This window comes from Quercus suber, unplaced genomic scaffold (genome assembly GCF_002906115.3).
Source record: "Quercus suber isolate HL8 unplaced genomic scaffold, Cork oak 2.0 scaffold_98, whole genome shotgun sequence".
Taxonomy (NCBI): Eukaryota; Viridiplantae; Streptophyta; class Magnoliopsida; order Fagales; family Fagaceae; genus Quercus; species Quercus suber.
The window spans coordinates 997,735-1,022,746 of NW_027069563.1; positions in this window are offsets into that span (position 1 = coordinate 997,735).

The window sequence follows — 25,012 nt, forward strand, 5'->3', positions numbered from 1 at the left end:
CATATTCGAGCTTTCAATTGGTATCAGAGCGGGTACACTTATTTTGGTTTCATTATATAAGTGTGATCCTTGACCCCTTGTGTGTATTGCCATGGATAGTGTTTTGTATGCTTCTATGGATGTTGTTGATTGTAACGTGCCATGTGTTTGTGAAAATGCCTCTATGAGTGTTAATTCTCATAATTGTGATGACATGTTACTTGAATCATTGGGTGTTGTTGATCTTCCTAACATCAAACTCTTGAAGAAAGGAGCTAAGAAGTTTCATAAGAATTTAAGCAAGTTTCGTTGTGAAAAGGATGATTTGATAGCTAAGTTCAATGAATCCAATAAATTGGTTGAAAAGAATAAGAAGCTTGTTGAAAATTCTCTTGAAAGTTGAAAGAGTTTGAATGTTTAAATATGGACTTAGATGCTAAACTTGTTTTGTCTAACAAACTTGTTAATGGTCTAAAATGTGAAAATGAATCTCTTAAGATGCATGCCAAGTGTTTGATTGCTGGACCTATTGCAAAAAATGATGAAAATATTTGTTGCAATCATGTTGTGGTACCTGATTTTATGCCTATTGTGAGTTCTACCTCTAAAGACAAATCAGTGTACATTCCTCCACACAAAAGAAATTAAAAAGTGGAGAGAAAGGCTCACAAACACATGACATGTTACTTGAATTATTGGGTGTTATTGATCTTCCTAACATCAAACTCTTGAAGAAAGAAGCTAAGAAGTTTCATAAGAATTTGAGCAAGTTTCGTTGTGAAAAGGATGATTTGATTGCTAAGTTCAATGAATCCAATAAATTGGTTAAAAAGTATAAGAAGCTTGCTGAAAATTCTCTTGAAAATTTGAAAGAGTTTGAATGTTTAAATATGGACTTAGATACTAAACTTGTTTTGTCTAACAAACTTGTTGATGAGCTAAATTGTGAAAATGAATCTCTTAAGATGCATGCCAAGTGTTTGATTGCTGAACCTATTGCAAAAAATGATGAAAATATTTGTTGCAATCATGTTGTGGTACTTGATTTTATGCCTATTGTGAGTTCTACCTCTAAAGACAAATCGATATACATTCCTCCACACAAAAGAAATTAAAAAGTGGAGAGAAAGGCTCTTAAGCCTAAGCCTCTATTTAGTTCCCATCTTAGAGAATTGAGTGGATCTAAGTTTTTTTTTACTTGCCACCATTATGGTGTGATTGGTCATATAAGACCTCAATGTCCAAAGTTAAAGAGAGAACAAACTCATGTTGCTAGATCCCTTCCCAAAAAGCCTAGTGGACCTAAACATATTATTTGTCACCATTTTGGTATCTTTGGTCATCTTAGACCTCATTACTCTAAATTTCAAGCTCTTAAAAGAATCAAAAGAAAAGAGAAATTTGATCTTTTGGAAGTTGTGCTATAAAAGCAAAACCGGATTTTGGGAAAAATGGTAAGTTGTTGAAGAAAGTTTTTGATGTTCTTACCTCCTTATCTATGTGCATCTCCTATTTTCACTTTTCACTTTTCATGAGACACTCATTCCAAACTATCATTCCGTTTAGATGAGGAAGGGTTACTATGGTTGAGCTTATGCTCTTTTGGTCCTTGATCTAATTCTTTCAATCTTTATAGGACTCTTCATACATTAGATGCTATATATCCATGCATTTGTGCATCTTGCAGTTATTTGTATGCATTGCTTTTGTTTTTTATCTTACTTTTATGTCTTTGTTTTATGTGAGTAAAAATCCAAAACCACAAAAAAAGTGAAATATTCAAAAAGTTTTTCGTATATGTTTGAGCACATGTCACATGTGAGTTTGGCCTAGTACCTTCGTACTTATGGCGTAGTGCTTTTACGAGCTTAGCTTGTTATGTATGCACATTTATCTTTGTGGGAAAAATATTGAAATATATGTGTGACTATTATAAATCGATCTTCAAGATTATCATGAATGATTGGTCTATAGTCTTGATGGTTTTGATACATGCATAGACTTGTGCCTATATATATTCCCACATTTTTTATGTTTTTGCTTTATAGCTCAACAATTGTCAAATCTCAAAAAGAGAGAATGAGCTGCAAAAGCCTTGCATATACTAATATTTAACTAGGAAAAAGTTAAAGCGACTTGTATTGAAATATATGGTGCCCAAAAAACTAAAGGCTTATTCTCAATATTGAAATATCAAAAATTTCAGGTACCAATCTCAAAATGAGATGTATTGTTAAAAAATGATCAAATGTTATGGATTGTAAAGAAGCCAAATGAAAAGTTTCAAAGATATGTAATCATTCTCTTGTGGGAGGTCATATATGTTCATTTCTATAACTAAGATAGACCACTTGACTTAGTACCAGTTGTGTATGACTTAATTGAATTGATCATTGAAGTTTCACTCTGGACTAAGGACTATTCCACATTTGATACTCACATATAACACACAAGTCTAATGTTCAATGAATTCCTATTTCATTTGTGTGTTTGTATATGTTCAAATGTGATGTGTGTGTGCTCAACCATTTGTGGATCAAACCAAAAATATTTTTATTCTTTTTGTTTGATTTTAGAAGTGATTTGTATCACCCATGTTTTTCAAAGTTCTTCAAGTTATTTTTTGTGAAAAACATGTTTTTTAGGTGTTTTCATGACTTATTTCATGTGTAAGTTCAGTCGCGAGTTAAAGGGTCCAATTCTTAAGTTTTTCAGCTTTGAACAGAGAGTTTCATGACTATTTCATGACTGTTTCATGAGTAAAGCTTATCAGCAAAATACCAGCAAAATTTCACGAGAAGCTAACCAACGAAAATTAGCTTCCTATGAAAATCACCAGATCAGCTTTATAAAGGGCATTTCGTGGGACATTGGTTTTAAACGTCTCTCATCTTCTCCCAAATCCCTATTTTAATGCTTCAACATCAAAACCCAACTAATTTCAAGCATTTTACATTCCATAAACATCTCTAAGGTACTCTTTAACTCTTTTCATCAATTTTGATCCTTAGATTATGTTTTTGGAGGGTTTTATGTTCACAGTTGGGATTTTCTCAAATGGGAGTTGAAAAACTTATTTTTTGTCAATTTTTTTGATTGGGTTTTGTTTTAAATGTTGATTTTCTTTGGATGTTGACCCCTTGTGGCAAAAATAACATGTATTTAGGCAAGATTTTCATATGTTCATGCATTGTTTAACATACACGTGTAGTGTGTGCACTCTAAGTGTTTGATAAAATGCCTAAATGACATTTTGTTGTTGTTTTGGATTCCGATGAGTACCAAACTTTGGGGATTATCATGATTATGCATGTTTATCTTGTTTTGATCATTGGTTGTGTGTTTTACACACTTTTCCATGTGAGTGCTTGCTCATGCATTAGCCATGCATCTCATATGCACACTAGTGCACCTTTACTACACACACTCTAACACTTGACATGTTTTGCACTCACTCATGCTAGTTAGGTCTTTTTAGACCCTTTTAGCACATATAACATGTTCTTGTCTCTATGTCATGCCTAGGTCTATATAATATTCCATCATTCTTAGCATGTCATGTTTACTTTATACTTTGTAGCATTGTGTCTTTAAAATGTTGTGAGGGTCCCTTTTGGATAGTGTCTAGGCCCAAGTGGAAACGAGGACCATGGGCCTTTTAGTTGTTGTTTAAAGGGACTTGGCTTGGTTTACCGTAGCTAAGTTCGCTATTTACAAACCAAGTGGTGCATAGAGCAAGGATCCTACAACACGTACATACTAGCAAGCAAATATATATATATATATATATTGAACAGCAAGAAATAGTAAAGGAGCAATGTATAAAGACAGACACAAAATAAATGTTAAGGATCCTTAAAACAATATGGAATATCTCATTACTTTTCTTAATTTGTGAATTACAATGTGCTCACTAAGACATGTTACAAGGTCCAAATAAGCTCAAATATTACTGACTTAGATGGCTCTCTAAGCCTCTAAGACTTGTAAAGTTTGAATCCCTTTGAATCCAAGTATGTTCTATAGTGGCTGTTTTGGGATACTGGGCAATATATATCTTTCTTTTACTACTTTCTTTAAGTTTTTTGACAGAGTTTTCTCAATGATTCTATTTTGATTCCCTATTGTTGAATGCCCATTCACTATTGGATGCTTTCCCTTTTATAATGCCATCCTAGGGTTTCGGGGTACCATTGATTCCTTTCCTTTGCTCCCCTGGGTACCTGAGCCAAGTTTGAGCCAACAACTTTAGTGGTTGGCTGTTTCCTAGTTTCTCATAATTTTCTTCTTTTGGTACTATCTCCCCAAAAAGCCTCTTGTTAACTTTCCATTCTGGGGTGTCTGTAGAGAGCTAACCTCTAATCTTTCTTCCTTCAAGGTTTTCTCATCTTTTCAAACTTAGCTTTTTTGGCTGCCTTTCCTTTTGTCATTTTTCCAAAATGAGCTGTGTTAGGACATATATGTTTTAACTTGATTAAGAACATATGTCACTTATTTATGTAAATTGGCTAATCCTTTGACAAAACGCACTCTACTTGTAATTGGGTAGTTCTAGGTGTTTTTAATACTTCAAGAAACAATGTTTCAAGGTCAAGTGTTGAAGTCATCAGGTCTATCCAAGAAAAAGCAAGCTGAAGTGCAAAGTTTTTAAAGCTCGACACCTCTCGATAGCTACCTCGACACCTGGCTATCTGTCGAGCTCTTCAGCTGATTCTTATCGCAATCTCGATAGCTTCTCGATAGCTGGTCGATCGATCGAGAAAGTTTCTGTCCCCTCGACACCTCCTCGATAGCTGCTATCTGTTGAGATTCATTAAACCTCGACACCTCCTCGACATCTCTCGATCGATCGAGGTTACGAGAAATCAGAATTTCAGCTTTTTTATTTTTGGGCCAGACTTATGTATTTAAGTAGGGTTTCTTTTCTCATAACCCTAGACTTATATAAGGCTTATTTTAAAGGCCGTCACATAAGAGAATACAAGGAGAACATATGCAAAAGGTGATCGATGCCTTATTCTCTCTGAAAGAAGTTACTGCGTCTTTGCGCCTTTGGGTTTTGTAACCAAGTGCTTCTTGATCTTCATTGTTAATGAAGTGAAGAACTTTGCAGCCAACATTCTTCTTCCTTAAGTTGGTGAGTGAGTCACGTTTTGAGATTCGTGCAAAGGAGTTAGTCACGTACTGGGATCCGTGCAACAAAAAGTGTGGCGTTCATATATTGAAGAGTTCAGAGGTTCTGAAGCGGTAGAAGGTTTCTGCTGTGAGTTCATCTACAGGGATTGTAGAGTCTAGGGACAAAGGTTTTGTACTAGATCTGAAACTTCTCTTTACTATAGTGAATTGCTTTTCGGGAAGGTTTCCCCCCAGGTTTTTTACTTTGAAACTGGTTGGTTTCATTGGTTTTCCTGGGTCATCATATCTTGTCTTATTTATTTTTTCCGCTGCATGATTTTGACATGATATTGATGTTTGTTTGTTATTAACAAGGTTTATTCATAATTAATCTAATTAACAACTTGGGTTTAAAACTTGTTAATTCTATCAACTGGGGTCTATATTTCCAAACAAGCTGATTCCATCCCTGCCAGGTTGAAATTTCTCCCTGCTTCTTCCTTTCATAATTCTTCTCTCTGGGTTCCCTGAGGTACCAGCCCTCTGTTCATGAATTGCTAGTCTCCAAGCTTTTCGATTCATTTCTGCATCATTGGGTGGCTGATAAGGATGTATCTACCCTTCATTTCTTGTGTTTCTTGGCACTTCTTTTGAGATGTCTTAATCTCATCCTGCCTTTGCTGCAAGTCTCGAGGACCCGAGCTCCTGGCAGTCCCTAGGTATCCTGGCCCAGTTCTTTTCACTGAATTCCCTATTGACCTTTTGATCTTGGCAGACTGAGCTTTCTTCTTTCTTCCCTTCGTTTCATAGGCCCTAAGGCCTATCCCTTCATGAGTCTTGAGCTTCAAATCTTTTTTAATGGACTTGGGCTCACCATCCTTTTCTTTGTGGTGAGCTCAGCCCTTTTATTATTACTTTCCATGGAGTGCACTGTGCTATTTGGGCCTTGGTGCTATAAATTTTTAAACCTCAACAGATGTTTTGTCTTTCATTTGAGCTTTATTTTATCATTCATCTTGCGCCCCTCATGCATCATCTTTTACCCTTGTTCATATCTTCTTTTCTTTCCCTCCTTCCTTTGCTTCGTTTATTTATTCGTGACAAAAAGGGGAAGAGTATACTGGAGAGTATACCGGTGTGTTTCGTCATTTCTATATGACTCATATGCACATCCTTAGGGGGAGAAATTCTACCTCGTGCACATTCGTAGGGGGAGAAAGCCATAAGAGAGATGCATATACTAAGGGGGAGAAGACATCTTTTATGAGAAAATCTTGTTTTGTCTTGTTTTACTTTATGCTTGTTTTCTCGTTGCTTTATGGTGCTTTGAGTTACTTTTAGTATCTATGCTTTGTTGCTCTCATCACATCGTGTTTATGTGTTGGACATGTATACATCTTTATACTATTATGCTTTATTGGTTGCATGTTCAAATGATCATTTGCTTTGCTATATGATCATTGTAGTCATTTCTATATGACTATCATGTGTTTGATCATGTTGCTCGTATATTTCACAACATGTTTACTTGATCGCATTTTACTTGTTACATTATACTTGTCCTTTTATCACTTGATTTACCTTGAGGGTCTAATGTGTTTTGTGCAAGTGTTTCAGGTTACAAGTATATATGTTCCAAGTTCATCACAGGTTTTAGATTTAGGTGTGAGTGAGTTTTGCCATTGTCCCCAAACTCACGTTTAAGTCTAAAGTCTGTTTTAGGGTGTTTTGTCACGGAATATGAAAGCTCGGATTTGTGTTAAAATACAAGAGCTTGTTTAGACCCCCAATTAAAAGATTACGGCTCCGTTGATTTTACTCAAACTTATCTAAGTGCGGAAATAAGAGTAAATGAAGCGCAAACAATCGATACTACTCTAATGCATAAACATGAACAACAAACAATAAAAGTAAAGCACAAGAATAAGGAAAGAGAGATGCAAACACAAGATAGCACGGTAATGTGTTATCAAACAGGAAACCAAAGAACTCAACGAAAAACCTCTCTGCCGCCTTCCAAGCGGTAAATCGATCCACTAGACAATAATTGGGATACACGAATAGCAAGAGATCTTTCAAGCCTAATCAACCCAATGTACTTGTAAAGTTGTAATTTACAACTATGTGTTTTGTTGGCTTTTGTTGTCTTTGACTCAATTAATGAAATAGCCACTGTTTTACGGGAAGTATAGGTATTTAGGTTCCTTTCTACTTTGAAGGCCTTGATTTTGGGATTTTGAATTTGATCTTATTATTGATGATAATGTGCGGTATGTGATTAAAAAAAAAAAAGGAAAGTATATATATATATACACACACACACACACACATTAATATCTGATAAATGTCAACTTTGGTGTTAGTTTGCATCTTGGTTCTTTTAAAAAAATGCCATCAATTTTGGTTTGTTTACTTCTGATTACTTTCGATTACTTAGAATGGTCCTCAGTCACATGGTAAGGTTGTTTTTGCTCACTTGGTAGGGACGTAAACCTATTTGCTGCTTTACTTATAAAAGATGTTTGAGAAAAAGCCAAGCCCAAAGTGGTAGTAGAAATAGGTGAATTGTTAACATGTTGTGACTACTTTTCAACATGAATTATTCATTACAATTTAGAGTTCACTTTTTGAATTTTTACAATTATATAGTTCAAAAAAAATTAGAAAGCTTTTTTTTTTAATGTATAAACTATACTTTCATAAGAATTTTGCTTGTGACTTGCATGGGTTAGCAACTATTATTTCTTTGTTGATTGCTTATTTGCTAATAGTACCCTCAAAAGGAGGGGGAAAAGGTTTTTTTTAGTGTGAGGCCTACCAAAATAAGCTCAAAAAGCTGGGTGTTTTGGGCTTGCAAAACACACCTATGCAAAAGTTTTATTCACTATATATGTAATTTAGCCATGAGCTATAGATGTAACCATGTACGTTGAAGTTATAAGATAGTCATATTTAATTTGCTCACCTTTTCTTTTTATCAGGGAGGATTTGATATGATCTGCAGTGGGAGAGACAAAATTGAAACTCCAGAGCAATTAAGATTCTTTTTTCTTTTTAATTTTATTTGGCTTATTTATTGACTTTCTACCAAGTTTCTATTTTTCAGTTTAAGCAAGCCAAAGAAACAGCATTGAAGCTTGATTTGGACGGGCATTAATATGTTGTTCCTTATGTAGTGAGCCACATCAAGTGCAATTTCTACTCATTATAATGTCTATCAATATTTTATGCTTTGTTTGAGGGCTTAAGTTGTGTTGCAAAGATGTTTGTACCATAAGATTGTTCATTTCCCTGCCTTTGTAATGATTAATAATAGCAACTAGATAAATGTGTGGCCTAACAAAATGCCACATGTTGAAGTTATCATTTTTTTTAAACTTTAAAGTTCACCTGTTAAGGCCACATGGAGCAGTTGTAAGTTATTAATGAAAAGAGAATATGGACGCACCAATATAGGTAAGTGAGTAATGGGGATAATTTGTGATGGACAATGGTAATTAAATTGTGAGAACCATGATTGGGGCTAGGGGGTTTGGTGTCATGGTGAAGAATAAGTTTTTATTTAATTTTTTGGTTATCTTATTTTCATTAGCAAGGAATAGGATATTTTCGTGATAGCTGAACGAGCACCCTTTTCAATATTAATTGTTTAGTAACCAATACCAATCAAGCTTTATACTCAACAGTAAAAATTCAATTCCTTAATTAAAAGATTAGTTTTATTCTATAAAAATTCAATTCCTAATATATTTGAATTGTCATTGTAAATATGAGACTTTTTTTTTTTTTTTTTTTCGTTTGTTTGTGTTTGGATTTAATTTAAGTTTATGGGTTGTGTTTTTGTTAATTGTAATTCAAGTTTCATTGATATTTTTTTATTTAGTAATTTAATGTTTCATATCAAAAATAGGAATTTTTGAGACTTGAATTCAATGTACAATCAAAGAGGAAGAAATAAAGAATTGTTTAAATTTTCTGTTAGGACATTTGTGTTCAATGTTAGGAACATATGTCACTATTTTGTATAGTTGGCTAATCCTTTGACAAAACGCAATTTACTTGTAATTGGGTAGATCTAAGATGTGTTTAATGCCTCAAGAAACAAGGTTCAAAGTTCAAATATTAAAGCTATGCAAGTCTGTCCAAGAATCAAGTCAGAAAGCGTTGTTCATTAAAGCTTGACAGTTGGCATCTATCGAGGTTTAAAAGCTGCTGAAGCCCGTGGCTTGACAATTAGCTCGATAGATGGCTATCTATCAAGGTTTATGAAGTTCAGTTTTCCATGACTGTTTTTCATCCAATCTGTGAGTATGTGTTTAGACTTTCTTTTCTCACAACCCTAAACATATATAAGGATTATTTTAAGGGCCGTCAAAGGTTACACAAGTTGCGCAAGTATGAAGCAAAGTCTTATTCATGCTAATTGTGACTGGAGACAGAATTTGCCCTAGTTCTTCTTTCTCTTGAAGAAGTTGCTGTGTTTGTACACCGTGGGGTTTTGTGACCATGCAACTTCATGATCTTCATCGTCTGGATGAATTGAAGAACTTTGCAGCCAACATCCTTCTCAAGTTGGTGATCAAGTTGTGTACTGGATCCGCGCAATTGGTTAGTCACGTACTGGGAGTTGTGCATTGGAAAGGAGAGATTGTCACTGCAAAATAAGTCCAATTGGGTATTGGAGAAAGGATTCAACTGTAGGTTGGTATAAGGTACTAGGATTCCTTTACTTGTAACCGTTTGTTTTGATAATAGTGGATTTTTGGGAGTGGTGACCTTAAAATCATCCGGTGGGATTTTTGCTGTGTAGGTTTTTCCCATTCGTAAACAAGTCACCGTGTCAATTTATTTTCCTTTGCGTACTTAGTTTAATTGGTGATTTTTTTGTGCTACCACGCGCTTTGCATGTTAATTTGATTAATTAATAAACTTGGCTAATTAATCAATTAATTCATTACAAAGGGTCAATACATTTTTGAACTATCATTTTCATATTCTACCATGAATAAGGATTAAAGTATCCCGCTCATTGCGTATGGTATACATGAGTAGAGACAACAATAGAGCCCAAACTTTCAGAAAGGTTAGAAACATGGAATAGAGGGAAGAAGGTAACACTAGTAAGGAAATTACCCTAATGAAAGTCATCCATACTTTCCCTTCTTCTTGAGAAAACCTGCAATCATCCGGTGGTGACCTTAGATACCACAGTTAAATGCAGATGGAAACAAGATTATTACAATTGAATCAGAAACAAAACATAAGTGAAACAAGGTGTCACATGACTAGCATATACATTCGAGGTGCTTCTATTGCAAGGTTTTTTTTTTTTTTTTTTTTTTTGGGATTGATGTTAAATTGCTTTATGAGCTAACTGAAACCAGAATGGCCCCTTGATGAAACTATCCCATAGCTAACTGAAACCAAAATAGGTTGCATCTCCCAGCTACCTTGCTTAAGGGCTAAGGACATTTCTATAGTAAGAAAGTATCCCTACTATTATTACATAAATAAATGAAGAATGAAAAATTAAAATATTTAAAGTTCTGGCTACACTGTTACATTCAAGAGTCAAGACCCTTCAATGGTAGTTAACAAAACCATTTGAAAGAGGAAGTACCTATAAACTTTGATAGGCCAAGAATTTATTAACCCCTTATGATAAATTAACCAATTAATTAAGTTAATTCACATGCAATATGCGTGGTAGTACAAAAAAATCACAAACTAAGTTAATATGCAGTAGAAAATAAAGTTGACACGGTGATTTATTTACGAATGGGGAAAACCCCCTAGGCAAAAACCCCACCGGGTGATTTTATGATCACCACTCTCAAGAATCCATTATTATCACAACAAGCGGTTACAAGTAAAGGAATCCTAGTACCTTATACTAATCTACAGTTGAACCCTTACCCCATTACCTAATAAAACTTATTATGTAGTGACAATCTCTCATTTCAATGCACAGCTCCCAGTACATGACTAACCAATCGATGCATGGATCCAAGTACGTGACTAACTACCAACTTGAGAAGGATATTGGCTGCAAAGTTCTTCAATTCATCAACACGATGAAGATCACGAAGCTCCTTCGTTACAAAATCCTACGGCATACAAACATAGCAGCTTCTTGAAGAGAAAGATTAACTACAGTAAATTGTATTTGGTCACAATATGCTTGTAAAAAACTTTTGCATCGAGTTGCACTCACTTGCATTAGCTGTGACGACCTTGAAAATAATCCTTATGTATGTTTAAGATTGTGAGAAAAGAAAGCCTAAACATGCATACACAGATTGGCTGAAATCACATCTGAAAAATTGATTTTCTTAAATCTCGATAGATAGTGTATCTATCGAGCAGTTGTCGAGCATCGAGCAAAAACTACCTTTTAAACCTCGATAGATGCTATCTATCGGGCTAGTTGTCAAGCTTTAAAATCCAGCACTTCTTCACTTGTTTCTTGGACAGACTTGCATGGGTTTAACACTTGGACATGAAACCTTGTTCCTTGAAGTATTAAACACATCATAGATCTACCCAAAAACAAGTAAAGTGCTTTGTCAAAGGATTACCCAATTCTATATTGACATATGTTCCTAACACGATTCACATTTGTCCTAACAATCTCCCATTTTGGCAATTTGTGACAAAACCACAATAAACAAATGAACATATGAGAGAAGTTATAAATCACTCAACTCATATTCACTTGTTGAATACAATAAAATCTATCCTAACACAAACTCTTGAAAAACTTTAAACAAAACTCATCACGGCATCTTAGTGTGAAACAGAAATAAAAGATTGCATACAAAATATAAGAAGTATGTGCATAAAGAGAGAAAAGAAACAACACATGAAAAGATAGGTGAAAGAAAGTAATAACAACCTCAATATATATATCAACATAAGTACAAGGTTTGCTATCACTAAGTGGTCATAAGACCAGTATACACGAGGTAAAAGTAAACGAAAGAAAATAAAATACATAATAACCTCATTACATCCATCAACATATAAACACTCCCCCTAAATAAATGACTATAGAATGACAAATGATAAGTAACTCAAGTAGTCATCGTGTCGTCACCGGAAGAGCTAGCATTCTCATCCTTATCATTGTCGTTGTCGTCGAAATCACCATCATCATCCTCATCCTCAGATGCCTCTAGAAAAGGAGAGGGAGACTCTACAAAGACACCAAGGTGAGCCTGCCGTAGAGCAATACGGCCGACATGGGCAAGCATCCATGTGCTGAAGCTGCACCATGACCACCTCGAGGGTCACACCACCCGTCGATGAAGAAGGAACAGATGTAGAATGAGTGGAAGAGGCTGGAGGAATTGCCATCTCGGTCTGTGGCCGCTTCAATCGAAGCTAGGCCTCGCTTCGTGTAGTAGCATTTATGGCACACATAGGGGAGAAGTGTGTAGACTCAGGATAGGAGACAAAAAAATGGCAAAGAATTTGTGTGATAGCCGAAGGGAAAATGAGCTTATCACGAGTTGCCGTATCCGTATATACATTTATGAGGGAGAGAATGAAGTGAAAGGGAAAATATATAGTAAATCCCTCAAGAAAGAATAACAAAAATCGAGCATGAGGCTTTGTGATAGAGTTATAGTGAGACAAAGGATGATGAACGAATGTCATCATTATGTTAAGGAATCTCGGACCTTTTGCAAAGCCTAAGCAAGGGGTGTTTTGACGGTTACCCCAAGATAAAGGTGTCTCACAGAAGCGAGACAAGGGTTCATCTTTGGACACAGTCCTAAGACACTCACAACCGGGGTAGTCAGCAAACTCTACCTTCGGTACGTGTAGCACCTTGCGTATAAGATCCAGAGTGACTACAATGCACGTACCTCGAATGCGAGTGATAAAATAAGGTATTGAATAGTCGAATCCGTGCATGTTAAAGTAAAACTCTTGTATGATCAAAAAAGGACAAGGACTGCGATGCCACACAGTGACTCCCAACCCTTACTATAGATGACAGTGGGAATGTCAGTATCGGAAAAGTCCGATAGAACGACTTGGCATTCCGAATGAATGCCGTGTTGTGAGAAGTTCTCTAAAAAACCCTTACGGTCTATCGAGAGATATCGGGGAGAAATGAGAGAAATATCATGCTGACCCTTTATATAGAAACATACACAACTTGATGGATTGGTAGGTGTCGAGAGGTGTTGAGAATGAAAAGTAGCTAGATGGAGCTATCGAGAGGTGTCCACAGCAAAGTGACCTCGATGGATCGAGAAGCTATCGAGAATTTATCGAGCATATAGAAACTTCCTCAATGGATCGAGAAGCAGTTGAGCAGCTATCGAGCCTGATTCTTAAAATCCTCGATGGATCGAAATTGCAATAACAGCTATCGAGAAAAGAAGCTCAAGAGGCTCAATAGCTAGCCTAGCAATTGAGAAGCTGTTGAGATTGCTCAAAAACAGTTTTTCAAAGAAGAGAAAAACAAAGACATGAATGCAATCAAACATGCTACATAACCAAAGATCCAAACAACATTTTAAGCTCTTAAAAACATCTCTCAACAAGAAAATGTCAAGCATTTAGATCCACACATACACACACACACACACACACCCTAAACAAGTCTAACCAATTTTATATTTCAAAAATAAGTCAAGATAATTTAGTGAGCATACATTAACACATGTATTCCTTGTGATGGCCAAATCACATTGTACCTACACATGTATCAAGAGTAGCAAAGAATATTGCATGTTGTGTAAGAAAAATATCACAAGATTGCATAAGCGTCTACAAGTTATAACGATTTGAGACATGAGAAAATCACTTTACTTATACGCAATCATAACTGCTTGATGGAGACTATCACCTTCGAAGTATATCCTATAACTCTCACATCTCCTCGAAGACATGCTTGCAATCATATATAACGCATTTTGATTCTTTGTATTTTCATTTTTCTTTGCATGTTTTTCTTTTAAGCGAACCATGCATGGGCATATAAGAGAAATAAAAGAATTACCTAATCATGTTAAGCTTTTGACATTGGACTTTTGCTATGCCAAAACATACAGATGTCATTTCATGATTGGTGGGCAACAGTGGTGAGATGGTTATTTATGCCTTTCCCTTAGGATTTTCTAGTTATTTCCGTCAAAAAGAGTGATACGAGTGTTAAGTACAAGAGATTACTTAATTGTACTCATCACAAACACGAGCCACAAAGCTCACTTGCTTAGTTGTGCATAGAGATGCTTATCTAAGCTACCAAAGATACAGAGTTTAGAAAACTTTGTTTCAATGGCTATTCAGAGTACACAAGTACCAATGTACACAAAACACACACTGTTTTTGTATTTTTCTAATTTTTCATTTTTTTTCTTAGGAAAAACAAAATAAAGCAAAACTAAAAATAAACAAACAAAAACATCATAAACAAAGGAAAGCATAAACTAGACTGACTCAAGAAAGCAAAACACATAAGTAATGCATACTCAAAGGGAGAGAGAGAGAGAGAGAAAAAAAAAAGTGACTAAATCACTTGGAGCATTTTTCCTTCCACACCTTGGTAGAACCTTTCTATTTAGCAAACCCTTGATCCGGTGGTGATGGGGAAGAATTGAAACCGTTCAAGTTCGAAAGGATCATGAGGGCTTTAAGTAGATCTCCAAGAGGAGTAAAGGAGGATGGAAACTGATTTTGGCAGATTAGATCATACTGTTGCTCTGTTGAGTGGCTAACCACTTATAGCAATTAGGTCGAGTATGTCCAGTTGCTCCATAGTGATAATAGAGATGCTACTTCTTCTGTTTAGACTTTTGATTGTTTCCCTTCTTAGCCCTAAGGTTTTTAGTCTCTTTCTTATCAAGCTTAGGGGGTGCTCCTAAGATAGATTTACCCTTGTCTATGTTTTCACTAGCTAAAACAGTTTTGACATCATTGTTCTCAGATTCAACATTATTAGTAGGTGAAACAAAAACAGTAGTAATAGTAGAAGTAATATTAGAAGAAGAGAAGTCATACCCTAAACCTGTTCAATCGGAAGTAGATTTTTGAAGGCTGAGCATCTTGTCAAGCTTTGCACTTGAAGTCCTTTCCAACTGAGTTTTGACTTGGAATAGCTTTGCCTCAAGCTTCTTAGTTTTCTCAGCCAAGAAATTATTTTCAAACCGCAGTGCTCCAATGGTCTGATTAGCTTCATCAAACTTTGTGGAGATTTCTTCTCATTCTAGCTGCACATCACTGAGCTTCTTGGTGGCCAACCTATACAACTTCTCATGCTTTTTCAAGACCTTGTATAATTTTGCATAGGCTATGTGGATGTCATCTTATTCATCCATCTTCTCAAATTTAGACTCCACCAAGTCCTCTTCTTTTTCCACATCTTCAACAAGGATTTACAGTGGCAGTGAAGACATTTAGGATTCCATCATCCTCAGGCTCAATGTTGCTCAAAGTAGCAGCAAGTGCCTTACTCTTCCCAATAATCTTGAAATATGTAAGGCACTCTTGTTTCATGTAACCGTAGCCTTGACACCCAAAGTACTTTGATCTTGAGGGAACAGTATACAAACCACCATCCCTAGCATCCTTCTTTCCTTTGTCTTGGTTCTTAAACTGAGACTAACTGGACTGGTTGCGGTCTTTATCAAATCCTCTTGTATTGGCATTCTTCATGAACTTTTTGAACTACCTTATGATATAGGATTTCATTTTAGAATCTTCATCATTAAAAGACTCATCAGTATCATTGCTTTTGACCTTCAATGCCATGCTCTTACTCTTGCTTGATTTCCCGATCTTTGTCAAACCCAACTCATAAGTCTGTAGATTGCCAACCAGCTCTGTTAAAGGAATTTTGTCAATATCCTTTGATTCCTCAATCGTGGTGATCTTGCCATGAAATCTCTCGGGTAGAGATCTGAGCACCTTTCTAACAATCTTGGGTTTGAGAATGGTTTCCCCAAGATTAAAGGTTGAGTTCACTATGTCCTTGAGCTTGGCGTAGAACTTATCAAATGACTCATCCTCCCCCATCTTAATCTCTTTGAGGCTTGTAATATGCCTCTGAAGCTTTGAATCCTTAACAGCTTTAGTTCCTTCATAAGTTGTCTAGAGGATGGTCTATGCTTCCTTTGCAATTTCAGTAGAGGATATCTTCTTAAACACCTCATTCGTGACTGCACTGAATAATGCATTCAATGCCGTGCTATTAAAATTTGCCGCCTTGATCTTAGCATCATCCCAATTGGTTGGAGCTTCTTTAAGCTTGGTCCAACCTATCTTCACAGCTTGCCACACTTTTTCATCTAATGACTGCAAAAAAGCTCTCATGCCTACTTTCTAATATGCATAGTTAGTGTTATCAAATAAATGAGGTATAATAAGAGACTATCCTTTATCCATAACAAACAGGGGTCAATGGATCACACAACAAAGATTAAAACCTAATTAGAGTGTGCCTACTCTGGTATTAGGGGTGTGTAGTTAACCCGTCAACCCGCGAAAACCGACTTGATCCAACCCAACCCACCGGGTTGGGTCGGATTTTAGGGCTTGGTGGGTAAGGTTGGGTTACAAATTTTTTTTTGATAGCGAGTCGGGTTGGGTTCGGGTTATAAAATTCCAAAACCCCTAAACCCGACCCGACCCACCTATATATTTAATATATATATTTTAAATATATTATATAATTAATAAATATTTTTAAATAACTAGCTCTTCCTCCTATCCTATATAAAAGCCAATATTAATGTATATTAGTTCAAATATTAAAGTATAACTGAGTTGGAATATTAGTTCATATATTAATGCATATTTTGTTTATCAACTCAGATGGCAGGTGTGATATATATATATATATATATATTTTTTTTTACTCAATTTAATAATAATAGTAATAAAAAAAATTGTCCAACCTATGGGTTCAACCTGACCCAACTCGACTCACGTGAGTTGGGTTAGATTGGGTCAGACTTATGTGATGGGTTGGGTTAGGTTAGGTTGAATTTTTTTTAACCCACCATAGTGGGTTGGGTCAAAATATCTCATTAACCCGACCCAACCCGACCCACACACATCCCAATCTGGTACCACTTGATAGGCCAAGAATGTATTAACCCTTTATGATAAATTAACCAATTAATCAGCCAAGTAAATTAATAAAGTTAATTTACATGCAATATGTGTGATAGCACAAACAAATCACTAAGTAAGTTAATATGCAGTGAAAAATAAAGTTGACACGGTGATTTGTTTACGAATGGGGAAAACCTCCAAAGCAGAAACCCCATTGAATGATTTTAAGGTCACTATTCCTGAGAATCCACTATTATCACAATAAGCAATTACAAGCAAAGGAATCTTAGTACCTTATACCAACCTACAGTTGTACCCCTACTTCAATACCCAATTGGACTTGTTCTGTAGTGACAATCTCTCCTTTCAATGCACGGCTCCCAGTACATGACTAACTAATCGATGCACGAATCCAAGTCCGTGACTAACTACCAACTTGAGAAGGATGTTGGCTGCAAAGTTCTTCAGTTCATCAATATGATGAAGATCATGAAGCTCCTTGGTTACAAAACACTATGGCGTACAAACGCAGTAACTTCTTAAAGAGAAAGATGAACTAGGCCAAATTGTCTCTGGTCATAATATGCTTGTAAAAAACCTTTGCATAGAGTTGCACTCACTTGCATCAATTATGATGGCGCTTAAAATAATCCTTAAATTTGTTAAGGGTAGTAAGAAAAGAAAACCTAAACATGCATACACGGATTGGAGTGAAATATGATTTTCTTAAATCTTAATAGATAGTGTATCTATCGAGTAGCTGTCGAGCATCGGGCAAAAGCTACCTTTTAAATCTAGATAGATGCTATCTGTTGAGCTAGCTGTTGAGATTTAAAATCCAGCACGTCTTCACTTGTTTCTTGGATAGACTTGGATGGCTTTAACACTTGGACTTGAAGCCTTGTTCTTTGAAGTATTTAACACATCCTAGATCTACCCAAATACAAGTAAAGTGCATTTTGTTAAAGGATTAGCCAATTCTATATTGACATATGTTCCTAACAAACTTCAAAGCCATTGTGCCTAAAAAATTAAGGCTATAAACTACATAATTTTGAGCTAAAATTAATATCCTTTGAAATTTTTAGACTCGCAAAAAAAAAAAAAAAGCATAATATCAGTTCTATGGTCGAAGTATATACAGTCTCTCAAAGCTACCATGCCAAAAACAAGTCCTATAAGAAAGTTTCAATCCAGTAATAGGAAACAATAAAAATGCGAAGAACCACAATTGGAAAATACTTAATATTCAATATCTCATTAGTATTGAAATGGTAGATTACAATTTCTGAGATTGAAATATTCAACCATCTAGAAAAAGAAAATTGATTTACAAATGAATGCAACAAAGAAAATTGCTAAAAAATGTTTCGTATGTGTGAATTTCAGGTGGCATAAACTGATAGGCCAAAAACGTATTGACCACTTGTGATTAATTAATTGATTAATTAGCCAAGTTTAATTAATTAATCAAATTAACATACAAAAGTGAGGTAGCACAAACAAATCACCAATTAAACTAAGTATGTAACGGAAAGTAAATTGACACAGTGATTTGTTTACGAATGGGAAAAACTAACACAGCAAAAATCCCACCGGGTGATTTTAAGGTCATCACTCCCGAAAATCCACTATTATCACAATAAGCGGTTACAAATAAAGGAATCCCAGTACCTTATATCAACTTACAGTTGAATCCTTACCCCAATACTCAATTGGACTTGTTCTATAGTGACAATCTCTCCTTGTAATGCATGGCTCCTAGTACGTGACTAACCAATTGCGCGAATCCCAGTACGTAACTTCAATAACCAACTAGAGAAAGTTGTTGGCTGAAAGTTCTTTAGTTCATCCAGACGATGAAGATCCAGAAGATGCTTGGTCACAAAACCCTACGGTGTATAAACACAGCAACTTCTTTACAAGAACGATGAACTAGGGCAAAACTGTGTCTTCGATCACAATTTGCTTGAACAAACTTTGCTCAAATCTTTGTGCAACTTGTGTCCTCTTTGACGGCACTTAAAATAATCCTTTTATATATCTAGGGTTGTGAGAAAAGAAAACTCAAACACATAATCACGGATTGGAGTTAAAACAGAACTGAAATTCTGTTTTTCATAAACCTCGACAGATGCCTAGCTGTTGAGCTTTAATGACAGGTACTTTTCAGCTTGAATCTTGGACAGACTTGCATGGCTTCAACACTTGATCTTGAAACAAAATTTCTTAAAGTATTAAACACATCCTCGATCTACCCAAATACAAGTAAAGTGCGTTTTGTTAAAGGATTAGCCAATTACATAAAATAGTGACATATGTTCCTAACAAGAGAATCGCATATGTCCTAACAATCTCCCCCTTTGGCAATCCATGACAAAACCACAACAAACAAATGAACATATGAAAGAAGTCATAAATCACTCAACTTATATTCACTTGTTGAATACAATAAAATCTATCCTAACACAAACTCTTGAAAAACTTTGCAAGAAGAGAGTTTATGGCAAGTAGATTTTGACAACCTGTATTTCTAAAATACTTTAAACAAAACTCATCAAGACATCTTTGTGTGAAATAGAAATAATAGATTGTATACAAGTAATAAGAAGCATGTGCATAAAGAGAGAAAAAAAACAACACAAATAAGGGTAGGTGAAAGAAACATACATCAACTTATAAAAAAGATAAGTACAATGTATGTCAATAATGGTCACAAGACCCAAGGTACAAGAATAAATGTATCTAAAGTAGAGAAAAGAAAAAGATACAAGTAATCCTCACTACATCCCTCAGATATCAACACTTCCCTTAACAAAATGGTCCTATACTAACTCTCCCCCAAAGTATGACTACTCTCATATACCAAAACTACTCCTCCTTTTTTGTCACGAGTGACAAAGGATAAGAGTGTCAAGTAGACATCTCATCTGAACCAAAAGAGCTAGCATCTTTATCATCATCATCATCCTCAGCATCAGACGCCTCTGGAGTACGTGGAGGAGAATCAACGAAGCCACCCATGACCTTTTGCTGTCGAGCAATATGGCCAACATGGATGTTCACCTGATACAACTCAGTAGAGAGTGAATCAAGACAAGCATCCATACGCTGAAGCTGTGTCATGATGTCTTCAAGAGTCACATTGCTCGTAGACGAGGAGAGGGTAGATCGAGATGGATCTGAACGAGAGGGAAGAACTGCTGACCCAGACTGCCTCGATCGAAACTGCACCTTGCTCCGTTTAACAATAGCATAGTCAATGGCACACATGATAGAGAAGTGGTCAAAAGAGGGAAAAGGAATAAAAAAATGGCATAAAATCTGCGTGATAGCCGAAGGGAAAATGAGCTTATCACGGGTAGCTGTATCCCCATACACATCTATAATAGAAAGAATAAAATGTGAAGGAAAATCTATAGTGAGGTGCTTTAACAAAGAAAGCAAAAATTGAGCACGAGGCTCTGTGATAGAGTTATAGTGAGATAATGGGTGCAACACAAAAGTCATCACCATATTTATGAATCTAGGACCTTTAGCAAAGGTCGAACATGGTGTAAACTGACGATCACCCTAATCCGCGGGGCGCTCGCAGAAAGAAAAAATCATCTCGTCTATGGACACAGTCCTCAGATGCTTATGTCTGAGGTAGTCAGGATGCTCTACCCTTGGAACATGGAGCACATCAGATACCAACTCTAGTGTGACAGCAATGCGCGTACCTCGAACGTGAGTGTGAAAGAGAGGTATTGAAGAATCAATTCCATGCATATTGGAGTAAAACTCTTGGATCAGCATAGAAGGACATGTGACCGGAACATCACACAGTGACTCCTAACCCCGATTGTGAATAACAGTGGGTAGGTCAGTGTCGGAGAAGTCCGACAAAATGACTCGGTGTTCCAAATGAACACCTCGTCGAGAAAAGTTCTTCGAGAAGTCCTTTTGGGCATCCTCATCACGGAACTGAATAGAAGAGGGGGTAGGATCAGAAAAAGATGATGCCCCGGAATGAAGAAGGTTCCAAGACGAAGCAGATTTACGTTTTGGTGCCATTGACGCATTAACGTAAACTAGAGAGAGGGGGGAAGAGAAAAACACAAAGAAAAGTCCCAAATAGTTCAAATATATAGAAATATATTGAATGTAAGGTATGTATGCATGAAAATGCATGAGCATGTAACGTGCAAAGGTAATTGCATTATGGGCTTAGCCCAATCCAAACCTACCAACACACAATCAATTGCACACATCTAAAATGCATGATAATACTATTATAATACAAATGTGATGCAATGCATGAGATTTTAAACTCATTTAAGTAACAACCCATCCCAAAATTTCAACAAAAATTCATCAATTTTGAAAAACCCCAAACCCTAAGTTTCAAAACATGAAATGCATGAAAATAATAGATAAAGAGATCATACCAAGTGATTTGAAGTAAGGAAAGGCCGAAAATCGGTGAATAGGCGCTAATAGATCAAGAGAGATCAAGCAAAAGAGGATCGGATCGCGTTGAAACCTATTTATAGGTGTTCAGTAATTCTTGACAGATAGAGGTGTTGAGACAGGTGTCGAGCTTTAAAAGCATCGACAGATGTAGTTATCGAGAGGTGTCCAGGCAGGTGTCCATAGCAACCAAAGCTCGATGGATTGATGAGGTATCGAGGGGACATGAGATTTCTTGATCGATCCACCTAGCTATCGAGAGGTGTCGAGATTACGACAACAATCAACTGAAGAACTCGACAGATAGGCTAGGTATCAAGAGGTATTGAGGAGGTGTCGAGATTGCTTAAAAAAAGTTTTTCAAGAAGGGAAAAACACAGATATGAATGCAATCAAACATGCAACACAACCAAGGATCCAAACAACATTTTAACCTCTCAAAAACATCTCTCAACAATAAAAATGTTAAGCACATAGATCCCAAAACACACACACACGCATACTAAACAACTCTAACCAATTTTATATTTCAAAAACAAGTCAAGATAGTTTAGTGAGTATACATTAACACATGTAAAATCTTGTGATGGCCAAATCACATTGTACATGCACATGTATCAAGAGTAGCAAAGAATATTGCGTGTTGTATGTGAAAAACATCACAAGATTTCATAAGTGTATACATGTTATGATGATTTGAGATATGAGAAAATTACTTTAACTTACACACAATCATAACTGTTTGATAGGGATTATCACATTCAAGGTACATCTTATAACTCCCATATCTCCTAGAATACACGCTTACAATCATATTTAAAAGCATTTTGATATTTTTGCTTTTGATTTTTCTTTGCATATTTTTCTTTTAAGCAAACCATGCATGGACATATAAGAGATAGAAAAGAAATACCCAATTATGTTAAGCATTTGACATTCTAATTTTGCTATGCCGAAGCATACAAGTGTCATTGACATTGCACTTTTGCTATGTAGAAGCATACATATGTCATTCATGATTGGCAAACAACAGTGGTGAGATGGTTATTTATGCCTTTCTCTTAGGATTTTCTAGTTCTTCCCATAAAAAAATATGAGTGTTAAGTACAAAAGATAACTTAATCTTACTCATCACAAACACGAGCCACAAAGCTCGCTTGCTTAGTTGTGCATTGAGATGCTCATCTAAACTACAAAAGATACAAAGTTTAGAAAACTTTGTTTCATTGGCCATCCAAGATACATAAGTACCAATGTACACAAAACACACACTGTTTTTTGTACTTTTCTGATTTTTCAAAAAAAAAAAATTTATATCAAAAACAAAATAAACAAAACTGAAAACAAACAAAAACATGTTAAACAAAGCAAAGTATAAAAACTAGACTGACTTCAAACAGTAAAGCAAAACACACAAGTAATGTAATCAAAAACAAGAAGAGATAGAGAAAGAAAGTGACAGAATCACTTGGAGCCCTTTTCCTTCCACACCTTGGAAGAAACTTTCCTTTGATTAAACCCTTGAACCGGTGGTGAGGGAGAAGAATTGAAACCGTTCAAGTTTGAAAGGAACATGAGGGCTTTGAGAAGATTTCTAAAGGGAGCAAGAGAGGATTGAAACTGATTCTGGTTTCACAATGCGATCATGCCATTGCTTTGTTGAGTGGCTAGCCACTTATAGCAATTAGGTCGAGTATGACCGGCTGCTCCACAGTGATGACAGAGATACTGCTTCTTCTGTTTAGGCTTTTGAGAGTTAGCCTTCTTACCCCTAGGGTTTTTAGCTTCTTTCTTATGTTGCTTAGGGGATGCTCCTAAGATAGATTTGCTCTTGTCTATGTTCTCACTAGCTAAATCAGTTTTAACATTAGTGTTCTCAATTTCAATATTATTAGTGGGAGGAACAAAAACAGTAGAACTAGTAGAAGCAATACTAGGAGAAGAGAAATCATACCCTAAATCGGTTCGATTTGAAGCAGATTCTAAAGACTGAGCATTTCATTGAGGTTCGCACTTGAAGTCCTTTCCAGCTGAGCTCTGACTTGGAACAGTTCTGCCTCAAGCTTCTTGATCTTCTTAGCCAAGAAGTTATTCTCAAACCTCAATGCTCCAATAGTTTGATTTGATTTATCAAACTTTGTGGAAAGCTCTTCACGCTCAAGTTGCACATCACTAAGCTTCTTGGTGGTCAACCTATACAACTTCTCATGCTTTTCTAAGACCTTGTACAACTTTGCATAGGCTGTGTGGATGTCATCTTGTTCTTCCATCTTCTCAAACTTGGACTCCACCAATTCCTCTTCTTCATCCACATCTTCAAAAATCCCATCAGTAGGATTGATAGTAGCAGTGAAGGCATTTAGGATTAGGTCGAGTATGACCGGTTGCTCCTCATTATCAAAGTCATCCTCAGGCTCAATGTCATTCAAGGTAGCAACAAGTGCCTTGCTTTTTCCAATGGTCTTGAGATATGTAGGGCACTCTTGTTTCATATGACCGAAGCCTTGACACCCAAAGCACTTTGGTCCTGAAGGAACAGTATATTGACTGCCATCCCTAGCATCCTTCTTTCCTTTATCTTGGCTTTTGAACTGTGAGGAGCTAGATTGCCTGCGGTCCTTATTGAAGTCCTTTCCATTGGCATTCTTCATAAACTTCTTGCATTGGTGGGTGATGTAGGACTTCATAATCCTCATTGTTTGAAGACTCATCGGTATCACTGCTCTTGGCCTTCAATGCCATGCTCTTACCCTTACCCAACTTGCCAATTCTTGTCAAACCTAACTCATAGGTCTGCAAATTACCAACCAGCTCTGTCAAAGGAATCTTGTCAATGTCTTTTGATTCCTCGATCGCGGTGATCTTCGCATGGAATCTCTCGGGTAGAGATTTGAGTACCTTTCTCACAATCTTGGGTTTAGGAATGGTTACTCCAAGATTGAAAGCTGAGTTCACTATGTCCTTGAGCTTGGCATAGAACTCATCAAACGACTCATCCTCTTCAATCTTTATCTCTTCGAAGCTAGTAGCGAGCCTTTGAAGCTTCGAGCCCTTGACAACCTTTGTTCCCTCATAGGTTGTCTAGAGGATGGTCCATGCTTCCTTAGCAGTTTCAATGGAGGATATCTTCTTGAATTCCTCATTGGTGACCGCACTGAATAAGGCATTCATTGCTCTGCTGTTAAAATTTACCGCCTTGATCTTAGCATCATTCCAATCAGCCGGCGCTTCCTTTGGCTTGGTCCAGCCAATCTCTACAGCTTGCCACACCTTTTCATCTAGAGACTGTAAGAAAACTCTCATGCGTACTTTCCAGTATGCATAGTTAGCACCATTAAACAATGGAGGTATAATAAGAGATTGTCTTTTTCCATGACAAACAGGGGTCAATGGA